At 42.1% G+C, this 13,059-nt stretch overlaps 1 pseudogene; it reads left to right on the top strand.

Moving 5' to 3' along the window:
- The first annotated feature begins 6,280 nt into the window (after nt 1–6,280).
- On the top strand, nt 6,281–7,673 carry LOC128830485 (stomatin-like protein 2, mitochondrial; annotated as a pseudogene).
- Nucleotides 7,674–13,059: the final 5,386 nt, after the last annotated feature.

The following is a 13,059-nucleotide window of genomic DNA, read 5'->3' as shown; positions in this document are numbered from 1 at the left end:
GCGAGAAGAGTAAGGGGAGTAGATGGGAGAGCGTCTCCCATCGACATAGCATAGTGTGGATCCCACGGTAAGTAGATCTAAGCTATGTTAACTTGAGTTATGCTGCTAACATAACTCAAATTGCGTAGCTTAGATCAACCACCAATGGTAGTGTATACCTGCCCTTAGAAGTTTTTACATTGCTTCTCACTCCTTAGCAATCTCTTAAGGGAAGATAATGAGGGTAGACCTAATCCCCTCCTCTCTCTGAGAGATATAGCACTATTTATTGTAGGAGGAAGGTATGTACCCTAATGTTTGTCAAAATCTGTAGTAATGACATGATTTAAATTTATGTTTGCTGGATTCTTACTTATTTTTGTTGCTTACTATGATAATTAGGCAAAGCCATAAATGAAATGCTCTGAAGCAGTCATATTTCACTTGGGCTTCACAGTGTATTGCTGTCACTATTTGTTTCTAGAGATTGCACACGACAATTTGTGTGTCATCATTATTTATTCTGGACATTCCATGGTTCACTAGATTTAAAATGCTTACAAAGAAACCTGGCTCGACGGACTCCATGAATCTGAGCTGATGTTGATGAAACTGGGGCCAGAATGTCATGTCAGAGTCAGGAAATAGCTCTAATGCAGCCAATAACCACAGGGATCAATAACCCAAACCTAATTCACAAAGGAATGGATTCTCTACAAGACATATTGTCTGCAGTTGATTGGGGAGAGAAAAAGGTACCTTAAGTAAACTTCAGGAGGTTGAACTATACTGATTGCAAGAATATGGAGATTTAGACAGTATAGTTAAGGTACCAAGTTATTAACCTTAATGGAAGTATTAATGACTAAAAGAGAATACTTTTCAGAAGATTGAATTCAGTGACTATGAAAAACTACTAGATTTTTCCAGATCTTCATGTCTCAAATGCATTTATTTTCCTCTTTTTATATTTTTTAACAGTTCTCACAAAATATCACGTGATGAGCACATACAGAGTTTACTTCAGTTTTTATAGAGAGCTTATTGTAAAGTCACAACCTCATGGCCCTGCTGCCATCATCAGTGCAGCCTTGTTATCAGTACCAGGTTTACAATGGCGCTATGGTGCTAGGCACGCACTCAGAAGGGGGTCCAGCATCCGGACCACAGCCCTGCTCCCCCACGCTCCATTCCGAGGCCCAGCCCCTGCTCAGCCTCTTTCCCCTGAGGCCTTCCCCACTGCTCACTCCTCTCCACCCCTTTGCCCCCTGCTCATTCTTCTCTGTCCCCTCCGCCTGTGCGAGCGGCAGCCTGGGCCTTGGGAGGAAGAGGCTTAGTAGGGGTAGGGCTTCAGGGAGGAGGGCAGGTCATCTCTTGAGGGGGGAAGTAACCAAGCAGGGGTGGGGCCTTGGGCCAGAGCGCAGGTGGGGCCTTGGGGGGAAGAGGCCAAGCAAGGGTGGCGCCTCAGGGGGGATTGTGGGCAGAGCAGGGGGCAGGGCCAGGGTCTGGGCACTGGTGCCAACAAAAGATGAATCCGACTCTGCTTGTTATTCACTATTAGTGACATCAAGGCACTATTGTACATATACATACAAAGGAGTAGTCCTTTTTTCCCCAAAGAGTTAACAATACAAATAGCTGAGATAGACAAAGGGAAGTGTGATCTCCATTTTACAGATTGGGAAGCAAGGCATATGGAGATTAAGTGACTAGGCTAAGGAAATCTGGGACAGAGCCAGGAATTGAACCCAGATCGCCTGAGTTTTAGACACAAAACCATCCTTCCCCTCATTGTTAGCATATGGCACTGACAGCAAATTTCAGCACAATGGTTTCAATTAACAAATAATGTACACCTGCCTTACAATCATAGGCAAATGTAATCTTGTGTCCTGCACAGCATGCTGCTTCCTTCTAAACAGTCAATTTCAAGCAGTTTCATGCCTAACGATAGAGTCCCATGCCCAGCTAATATAGAAGGTGCACATCTTTTACATCGCAAAATATAAAACAAAACAAATGGCAAAACAGAGTGACCATGAGAGTCAAAATGGAGAAAGAGAAATGAGGCGGTATAGGGTATAGGCAAGGGTAGAAAGACGAGGGCTAGATTCTCTGCAGCATCTACTGAAAGGCCTGTGTTAAGGGAATTGTACTCTGGTGGGGCACCTGTACACCACTTATGCAGCCTAAAGGGCTTGGATCCAGAAAATAGCCCAGATAGCCTTCATCTCCTCTCATTTGCATCAGTTAATTCTATTAATTCCAGATTTACATTGGTTTAAATTAGAGCAGAATCAGTCTTGGAAAGTCAGTGAGGCAAAATCTCTACTCAGCCACAGACGTCCTGTGTGACTTGGACAAGTCACGGAGAGCCAGATTTTTAAAGGTATTTAGGTGCCTAAAGATGCAGATAGGCTCCTAGGTGCTTTTGAAAATCCCACCAGGTGCCTTTCTGCATCTTTAGACACCTAAGTACCTTTAAAAATCTGGCCCTTAGCCTCTTGGTGCCTCAGAGAGGTCTCTTACCAAACTACAGATTGTTTGTGAGTACAGAAGAGGATGAGCAAGGTCCACGAGGTAGGCTGGAGTACATACATGGGTGGCTTTAGAAATAAGAAAGGTAGACTAAAACTGTACTTTGAAACAAATGAGGAGCTAATGGAGTTCTATAGTATCTTCAGAAAGCTCAGTGAGTCATTTTATTATGTACTGATGGATGTTGTGAAAAGTTTAATTAAATGTGGTGCTCATGAAAAGTGTCATCTTATTTGCATTCTGAGAAGGTGAGTCTAAGCTCACCTAGGACAAAAGACCAGTCTCCTCAGTTGAGGGAGGGGCCACAGAGCTCAGAAACAACAGGTTCCATGAGCTGACAAATCATAAAAACGAGAAAGGGATCAGGGGTCAAAAGTTCAATGTGAGGGTACTACAGTGGGACACTAAGTGGAGAATCTTGGACATACCCACTGCTCCAAAAAGGAGCTCAAGGAGTTAGTGGACAGCACTCAGAGGAACTCTGCCCAGAGACTTGAGGCAAGTAGGGACAAAAGTAAAACTCTACAATCACAGATAACCTCCCTGTCAAGTTTTCTGCTTCTGGACTGATGTATGGCTATCTTGGACAGTGCCAGGAGTCGGACGAGGAGCTAACACAACTTTGTGAGGCCACAAACAGGGAATATATAAAAGAAACATTATGTGTCAGAGTCACAGCCCCAGAAACTCTGTTAATCTACAGGACAGATACATCACAGGCAGCAGCAGAATACGTTTCCCCACATTGATATGTTAATTAACTGCAGTACTGACTTGCAATGTACCTCAACCAACCCTATCATGACTTCTAGCAATGTATTCCCTATGCTCTCTACTCAAATTACCAGTAAGGATGCCAAATAATGCAAACTGTGGTATCTTAGGTGCTCCTAGGTGCATTTGGTGCTGTTTTTATTTTACGGACACCTTTAAGAAACAGGGCTGAAAACATGAACACATTTCATATTGGCCACTGAATAGACATCAGATGGACCATATGAAATGGTCTAGTGAAGACATGCTCACTCGATGGGAGAGCGCTCTATCGTGAATCGTCCCTTAGAATTTGTGCTAATTATTATTTGTGCTAAACAATCTATTCCACCTTGCATTTAGCTTTGATGCTCAGAGTACCTTTCCCAGACCTGAAGAAGAGCTCTGTGTAGCTCGAAAGATTGTCTCTCTCACCAAGAGAAGTTGGTCCAATAAAAGATATTACCTCACCCACCTTATCTCTCTACTATCCTGGGACAAACACGGCTATAACTACACTGCATACATCAAATGGTAAGCTACATCGACTTGAATTATTCTACTAACGTAACTCAAATTGCGTAGCTTAAATTGACCAGCCGCTGTAGTATAGACAAGCCCTAAGTCACCAATTCCCCCTATAGTGTAAATTTATTAAAGGATCCAGAGAATGTAATAGATGTAATTTTTGGTAATTACTTTTAACATCTTATATTATCGTATTCGTATGCACGCAAATGTGAATTCATTAGGAAGGGATAGTTATCAAGTAAAGTGCAAAAGAGTTAAAAAAATGTGGAGACTGTTTTGTAACACATTTTCTGAGCTTTCACTGCTGCTGTGTGAAGTTAACAATCAAGGAGAAAAAAGGAAGAGTGAACAGAATTTTAAGCATATCGCTCTAAGTCACAGGGGCTTTCCAATGATAGTAACCCTGGAAAAACTCGTCAATCGCAGCCCATGATCAGATAGTAGGACACTGCTAGTGCATAATATTTTGTATCTATGTGATTTCTATTCTCAGCTGGAATCCATTATGTCAGAAAGAGAATTACTTACTAAGAGTGAACATACATATATATACAAATAAAATTAAAAGTTCAATCATGTATTCTATGGTATTTTTATTTTGAACTGTTACCATGGCATGTTACTTTCCATTTAACTGTTCCAATTTTATCAATTTTGCCCTTTTTATCTATTGAGATCACATATATTTGTTAAGCATTATCCTAGTCTGAGCTTTAATAAAGCATTCTCCCCTACTGCCTAAATCTATTTGTAAAATCATTATATATTGTTAAGCTTTAATAATCAATTTTATAATATGCATCCTATACAGGGCTAGCTCCTCACCTGTTCTGAGGAGTGCACAGTTCCATTCACGGAGGGAGGAAGTTGAAGAGGTAAAGATTACCTTTGCACTCCCCTGATCATGGGCTGCTGTACCCCAACAGCAATGAATGAACTGGCACACAAGCCCCTTTGCTGTGTCTAAGTCACTTGAGTATCAGAGGAGTAGCCATGTTAGTCTGAATCTGTAAAAAGCAACAGAGGGTCCTGTGGCACCTTTAAGACTAACAGAAGTATTGGGAGCATAAGCTTTCGTGGGTAAGAACCTCACTTCTTGCATCTGAAGAAGTGAGGTTCTTACCCACGAAAGCTTAAGTCACTTGAGTGATCATCCCATGGCCAATTATGCCAGCTTTGATATTCTTTTGAGCAGGCCGCACAGCACTAGGACACCTCACTGGAGCACAGATTTTGGACCACCAAGCTATTCATTCTGTAAGCAGTGTAACACAGGGGAGCTACTTCCTTAAAATAACAATCTCCAGATCTAAAAACCAATGTTCCTCTGTTAAATCAGTGACATAACTGGTTAGGAAAAACACTTGGGTTTTTCTTTCCTTTCCCCTAATGCACATTGGGCCTGATTCTCTCTCTTTTTTTCATGTATTTATTTTTAGAACACCAACTGATTTCCATAGAATCATACTGGTGGAAAACTGGTGTCATAGAGTGGAAAGAGTCATTGGTGACTGATGGAGGAAAGCTCAATACTTTAAAGGATATTTTTCCAACAATTTGTGCACATTGTCTTGCAAAACACAAAAAACAAAACAAACAAAAAACAACCAAACAAAATCAAAACAGAAAACAAACAAAACCTTTACATTCAGATGTTATTTCTACATGAACAATTATAAATTGACACATTTTACATAAAACCCTGCCTCTGCTTCTCTCTAAATCAATGGCAAAGCTTACATTGACTTGCAGGAGAGCAAGACTGAGCTCTGATCACTTGCATATTGAAATATCTCTGGTTAATTGAAATTAATTACAAAATTGAGTTAAAATAAAGCTAAGGGTGTAGCACAAAAATAAATAAATAAATAAATAAATAACCCAAAAAGAAACAAAACACCACCACATGACAGCAGGAAGAAAATGCAGACATCCTCTAAATGTACCACCACCCTTTACTGAATCATGTCCTGGCTAGACTGAGTTGCATATGGCAGATGGATAAAACAAATATTTGAGAGGTGGAACATGCAGGGTGGAACAAAAGGTGTAAGATGCAGACTAAAAACATGAAATTAGAAAATGGAAAAAGTAAAATCAGGCATTAGCAAAATATTCCTATGAGATCAATCTGGCAATTGAATAATGTACCCAAGCAAGTAATCAAGGCACCAACATCTCTAGACATGTTGGAGAGAAAATGTAACAAGTAGAATATTGTAGAGAGGAGTTTGTGTCGTACTTTATTATTAATACTTTGTTTGATAAGCTTTTCTATTACTCATTTAATTTTTTCATACCTTTTAAAATATTTTCAACCTAGGAGTGATGCAAAACTGAATAGGAAGAGCTGGTATTTATTGTTATTTTAGACAGACTTTGTTTAATTGTGATAAAAACCCAGTAAGTGGATTCTTATGTAAACTTAAAAACACCTGAATGACATCCTGCTGCAGAGCTCCCGGTGTCTAGGGCTTGGGCATGGCTGGTCCCTGCCCCACAGAGATGCCCCTCCAGCCTGCCCATGAATACCATTGTGCTCTTCATGCCCCAGCAGGAGGCCTAGGTGGTGGAGCAAATGGGCAGATTTCACCTCATCTTGGAGCCTGGTTTGAATTTCCTCATCCCACTTCTGGCTCAGATTCAGTACATGCAGGGCCTCAAGAACGGGTTATCATCAATGTCCTGGAGCAATTAGCTATCATGCTGGATAACGTCACCCTGCAGATAGATGGTGTCCTGTGCCTCAGGATCATGGACCCCTATAAGGCCAGTTATGGGGTGGAGGACCCCGAGTATGTAGGGTTATCTTCTTTGAAAAGCAAAAAACAGCACCCATCACCCCACAAAGCAAGCCCACCACAACCTCAACCCCCAGTCACAAGGCAACTCCACAACCCTCCCTCCCTTCAGCTGCCACCTATACTATCTAGAGAGAGAACACATATAGATAAAATTGATAACATCATTTTCTTACTTAAACTGCGGAAGTGGGAACACTGCAGCACCTTTAGATGGACACAGAAACTTTTAACATTAGATATCTCAGTGTATTGTGATAATAATGCAAATCTTTAGACCCATGTAAAAAAATCCCAGCAGATTAAATTATTTTTCTGGCAACTGGCAAATTCATAAAAAAAAAATGGCCAGGCTGGTAAATACCAGCCAGTTGATGATCCTATGAGTATGCCGTGACCCAGCTGGCCCAGACCACACCATGAGGTCTGAGCTGGGGAAAATCTCCCTGGATAAAGTCTTCTAGGAGTGGGATGGGAGTCCCTCAACACCAGCATTGTGGATGTCATCAACCAGGCCTCAGAACTATTTGGGTTTCTGGTGGCTGCGCTATGAGATCTAGGATCCATCTGCCTCCCCAGAAGAAGGAGTCAATGCATATGCAGGTGGAGCCAGAGAGATGGAAACGGGTGGCAGTGTGGAGTCAGAGGGGACCAGGGAATCTGACATCAACATGGCAGAGGGCCGGAAGCAGGTCCAGATCTTGGCCGCCAAGAAGGCTGAACAGATCAAGAAGCTGCTGGGGAGGCCAGTGCCATGCTGATCAAGGCCAAGGCCAAAGCAGAAGCTTTTTGGCTCCTGGCTGATGCTTTGATTCAACAGAACAGCAACGCCTCCGTCTCTCTGGCTGTGGCTGAGCAGTATGTGAGTGCCTTCTCCAAGCTGGCCAAGCACTCCAACACTGTCCTACTGCCATCCAACACCGGGGACATCACCAGCATGGTCACGCAGTCCCTGGGCATTTACAGTACCCTGACCAAACCACAAGTTGTTAAAAGCCAGAAGCGACTCCACTAGCCTTGAGGTTCCCACCCCCACCTGCACCTAATGCAAACCAGGTGAATTCCAGCTAGCGGAGGAGCCCGGAAGACATGGATCACTGTGAACAAACTGCTGTGGCAGCACCTGTCATGGAGCGGGCCACCCCAATCCTGCCATGGGGTGAGCCCTGCAGGGCACCTGCCATGGGGTTATGCCCTGTTGCCCTCCCCAATCAGAGTCTCTTCTCCATCTTTTGGGTCTTATTTTTATTTGGATTTAATCATGTAATAAAAGAGATGGCACCAGAAAAAAAAGTGAAAGCAGTATTCCTATTGCAGTCAAGGTACAAACAACAACAATGAAAATATGCCATCAGCTGAGTTTCCATGCTAAACTAATTTCCTCTTGTGTCCTAATTATTGTTAAGTGCCACATTACTCATTAATAATGACCTGTATAAAATATTCAAGTGGCAATATAATTGTTTGTGTTAGAAACATATCTAATACCCCTGTCTCATGATTAAAAACTAGTCAGTTCATTCCCAAATGGTACTTTTTCAGTAAAATTTAAAAGATCAAAGTAGTAGTTATGCACAATTCATCAGATGTATTAACATGAATGTCAAAATCCCCCAGGATTAAAGTTTTATCAGGAGAAATGTACTATGGGAGATAAGAGTTTATGGACTAATTAACAGATAGAATGAAATTCTACTACTATAGTTAAAGCTACAATTTTAGATGACATAGATCTAACATGACTTTAGATCAGCAGAGCTGGGAAATGTTTGGTAAAGTTTGCTCTGTGACTGATAGTTTGAAATCCAGCTGGTAAGAGTTCAAGAAGATTTTTTTGTGTGACGTATTAAAAAGTTAAAGGGAAGTATGTTTATGGGTGGAGGGGTGATTTTGCAGCAGAATGTCCCTCTTTTCAGTCAGGGTTTAAGTTAATATTTATGTTGTGACAGACTACAATCCTTCACATTTCATTTTTCAAAACTACTTGTATCCCATCATCCAATCTTACACACACACACACTATATTGGTGCTAGCCTTGGAAGCAGAGGTGTGCAAACTCAACTAATTACAGTCTGTAACTGTTGCACAATATATTTCTGACACTGGTGTTTTTTCCTGAGTGTACACAGAAGCAAAAATTCTGAGGTAAGATGTTCTGAGATATTTTTGTTTTAGTATTAAGACTTGCACTCTTGGGGTAACTTGTGAGCCCCTTACTCGCATTGATATATGGGTAGTCCCACTGATATTAATGGGTGACTGACTCCTCATCAAATTGGGTAAAGGGTTCACAGTTTGGCCCATAGTGATGGACAAAGGGTGGACTCTGTATTGGATGCTACACCATAGTAAGTGATGAATGACCTCTTAGATTGTTTATTGTGAATCTGTAAATCAGGTAGGTGCCCTTCTGCATGCAAGTTTATTTTAAATAATTGATATTCTAACTGATTGCCTTGCATCTGTGTGCAGATGTGGTCACCCCATCTCAAAAAAGATATCAGAAAAGGGCAACAAAAATGATTAGGGGTATGGAACGGCTTCCGTATGAGGAGATATTAATAAGATTGAGACTTTTCAGCTTGGAAAGGAGACGGCTAAGGGGAGATATGATTGAGGTCTATAAAATCATGACTGGTGTAGAGAAAGTAGATAAGGAAGTGTTGTTTACTACTTCTCATAACACAAGAACTAGGGGTCACCAAATGAAATTAATAGGCAGCGGGTTTAAAACAAAAAAAAAAGGAAGTATTTCTTCACACAACTCGCAGTCAACCTGTGGAACTCCTTGCCAGAGAATGTTTTGAAGACCAAGACCATAACAGGGTTCAAAAAAGAACTAGATAAATTCACGGAGGATAGGTCCATCAATGGCGATTAGCCAGGATGGAAAGGAATGGTGTCCTTAGCCTCTGTTTGCCAGAAGCTAGGAATGAGCGACAGGGGATGGATCACTTGATGATTACCTGTTCTGTTCATTCCCTCTGGGGCACCTGGGCCACTGTTGGAAGACAGGATACTGGGCTAGATGGACCTTTGGTCTGACCCAGTAGGGCTTTTCTTATGTTCTTATGTTATGTTCTTCTATTAGGCTCTAGCACAGCTACAGCTACATGGGCCTGATTCTCCACTGAGTCCTGGGCTACACTGTGGGAGGTGGGAGGGGGGGAAATTGATCTAAGTTATGCGACTTCAGCTGCGTGAATAACGTAGCTGAAGTCGACGTACTTAGATCTACTCACCGCTGTGTCTTCATTGCGGTGAATTGACTGCTGCCGCTCCCCCGTCAACTCTGCCTGCGCCTCTCACGGTGGTGGAGTACAGGAGTCGACAGGAGAGCGCTCGGGGGTTGATTCATCACGTCTAGTCTGACGTGATAAATCGACCCCCACTGGATCGATCACTGCCCGCCAATCCGGCGGGTAGTATAGACATACCCTAAGTTACAACAGCTGTAGGCTGATGTCACCCCATTGCCCTTAGTGAAGTTCACAGATTCATACATTTTAAGGCCACAAGGAACTATTATGAACACCTAGTCTGTCCTCCTGCATAATACAGGCCATAGAATCTCAGCTCGTAATTCCTGAATCAAGCCCATAACTTCTGTTTGGGCTACAGCATATTTTTTAGAATGATATCCTGTCCTGATTTAAAGACACAAGTGATGGAGACTCCAACACATGTCTCAGTAAGTTGTTCCAATGGCTAATTACTTCACTATTAAATGTGTGTGCCTTATTTCCAGTCTGAATTTGTGCTTCAGCTTCCAACCACTGAATTTTGTTAGCCTTTTTTCTGTTAGATTAAAGACCTGCCCATCTGCTATCAGAGATCTCTTCTCCATGTAGGTACTTGTAGACCATTATAAAATCACCTCTTAACTTTTTCTTGGATAAATTAAATAGATTGAGCTTCTTAAGTTTCTCACTATAACATGTTTTCCAGACTTCCAATCATTCTTGTGGCTCTATTCTGAAACCCTTCCATTTGTCAACATCCTTTTTGAAATGTAGACAGCAAAACTGGACACAGTATTTCAGTAATGGTCTCAACAATGCCATATGTAGCGGTAATACCACCTCCCAACTCCTACTTGATACTCCCCTGCTTATACATCAAAAGATTGTGTTCTTCCCCTTCGCTGCAGCACAACACTGGGAACTCATGTTCAGTTGGTTATCTACCATTACCTGCACTGAATTCCTGGAAACAGGTCCCCATCTTGTAAATTTGGCTTACATTCTTTCTTCCTAGATGTATGTTATAAGAGTTTCATTAGTGTGATGCAGTGGGGCTCCAGGCTCAGCTTCTCTTCAGACAAAGACTGGCAATAAAAAGCCATGCTAACTGGACCCTGTGTGGGAGAAGTATGCACAAGCTATAGAGCGGAAATCCACCATCAGCTCTAAAGTCATGAATCTGTAGTATCTCTGACTATGAACTCTGGAGTAGTAGCCAGACCCCCTCCATACCACTCATGTGTGGCATTTAGGTCACTTCAATGTAAATGTTGATTCCAAGGCCCCTTTCATAGCCTGTCCCTGGTTTGAACCACTGAAGCCCGCTGTACCTGCTTAAATGGGGTGAGCACAGAGACTCCTTCTGCAGCATGCAAGGCCTGCAAAGGCACCAGTAGGTGGATATTTTGCCTGCAACTCTTCCACATAGTCCCAGTCTGAGGCTTAAGGGCTGTGTTGAGCCCTGCACTCACCCTCAGAGATGGATTTTGTTCTTGCTTTATTTTAAGGTTTTGTGTTTTAAAGCTGAGACAGGCTGGAGAGAAAGTAACCCATTCAGCTGTGTTGAGAAATCATGCATCATGCATGGATGCTGGCATTTGGAACTTGCTCATATCTCAGTGATGAATGAGTTCTGCTAAGAGACAAAGTCACTGAAGTTAATTCATGCACAGAAGACTGTGGCCTATAATATGGCAAGACACACATGGGATCTGTTGCTGAACATTTGCTTCTGTTTTCACTTTGGATGCCCTCATCTCAAAGGTCCCAGTTGTTTCCCTGAGGGTCTATATGTTGAGGGGATATTCTGCACATGGTGTTTCCTACACTAGACTGCAGCAGAGACCTCTCCAGCAGACTGGGGGATAACACATGAGAGGGAGGGAAGGCATTGGCATTCCATATAGGAAGGGAAGAGGAAAGCACATCATGCTTCCTGTACCTGATAAGAGCTCAGCCTGTGACTGTAGTACATGTCTACGTTTGAGATCGGTGGTAGCCTTTGGCTGCAGAACCTTCTACAAACCTGGCTGTTAGATTAGTGGTGAGTTGGGAACGTTTCACAGACTCAGAACCACCATGGAGGCACAGAGCCTCCATGCAGATGACCTTGACCGCTTGCTGTCTTCCCTAAACCTTGACAGATCTCGGGCATGTCCCGGTGGGCCCTGTATCCTGTTCCCTGGGCAGAATAAACTACAACGGGGAGAAATTTCCTATGAGGCTCACCATGCAGACATTTAATTTCCTGTTGCCCTTCATAGCAGGAAGGATGATGGAATCCCGATTTTATGTACATGTGCATTGAAACACAACAGCAAGTGTTGCTTATAAAAGTTATTAAAGGGATATATTGTGTTTGGCCCAAGTCCTCTTTGAAAATACACAGAGAATTTCATATGGTACTTAGACATGACAATAATGGGTGCTATACAAAACCTTGAGACAGATGGATAGAAAATATGGATGTGTAAGAACCTGTTAAAAAGGGTCTTTCCACTTCCTGCCTTCACTCCCTTCCCCCCCACAATCCTAGTTGTTTGTATAATGCAAAAGAGCTAACTTCTGTGCTTTAATTGGTTTTGCTATTTTTCTGCAAATCAGCACCCAAAAACTAGTTTTTATTTTGAATGACCCACGCAATGAACTGCATATCAGAAGGAGCTAATAAAGTGATAGCTTGCTTCAAAAACCTAAGCTCAAAACTGACAACATTTTAAGTGAATATTGGAGAGTTCAGCTCTGGATTTCTTTGCGAGCACTGGATCTATAAAGTATGCTGACAGGAAGAATTGCTTGCTTATGGATCCATGACACAGCTCCAGAAAGATGGATGACAAACAAAATGGCCAAATAAAAAATAATGCCCCCCCAATAACCATCCTCTCAGCCCTTTAATAATGCTGAAATACAAATATCATCATTTGATGTGAAATACTTAAAGAATAAGACAAAACAAGCATGGCATTTGGGGTCATTTTTCCATGCCATGGGCAGCATTATAAATCACGTGGCTAGAGACCCTAGAAACGTGCTACTAAGGGTGTCATTGATGTAATGAAATGGAATTAGCTGTCACCGATTAAAAACATAACAGATCGGTGGGACAGTGACATCCCCTTTCTCGTCTCAGTCTCTCATACTTTATATTCTCCTCACTGCTGCTCTGTAAATAGTTCAGTGCTGAATGGTAGGATTCCAACATCAATATCCT

This window comes from Malaclemys terrapin, chromosome 1 (genome assembly GCF_027887155.1).
Source record: "Malaclemys terrapin pileata isolate rMalTer1 chromosome 1, rMalTer1.hap1, whole genome shotgun sequence".
Lineage (NCBI taxonomy): Eukaryota > Metazoa > Chordata > Testudines > Emydidae > Malaclemys > Malaclemys terrapin.
The sequence above is the reverse complement of the archived record's forward strand: the minus strand, read 5'-3'. Positions and strand labels throughout refer to the sequence as shown.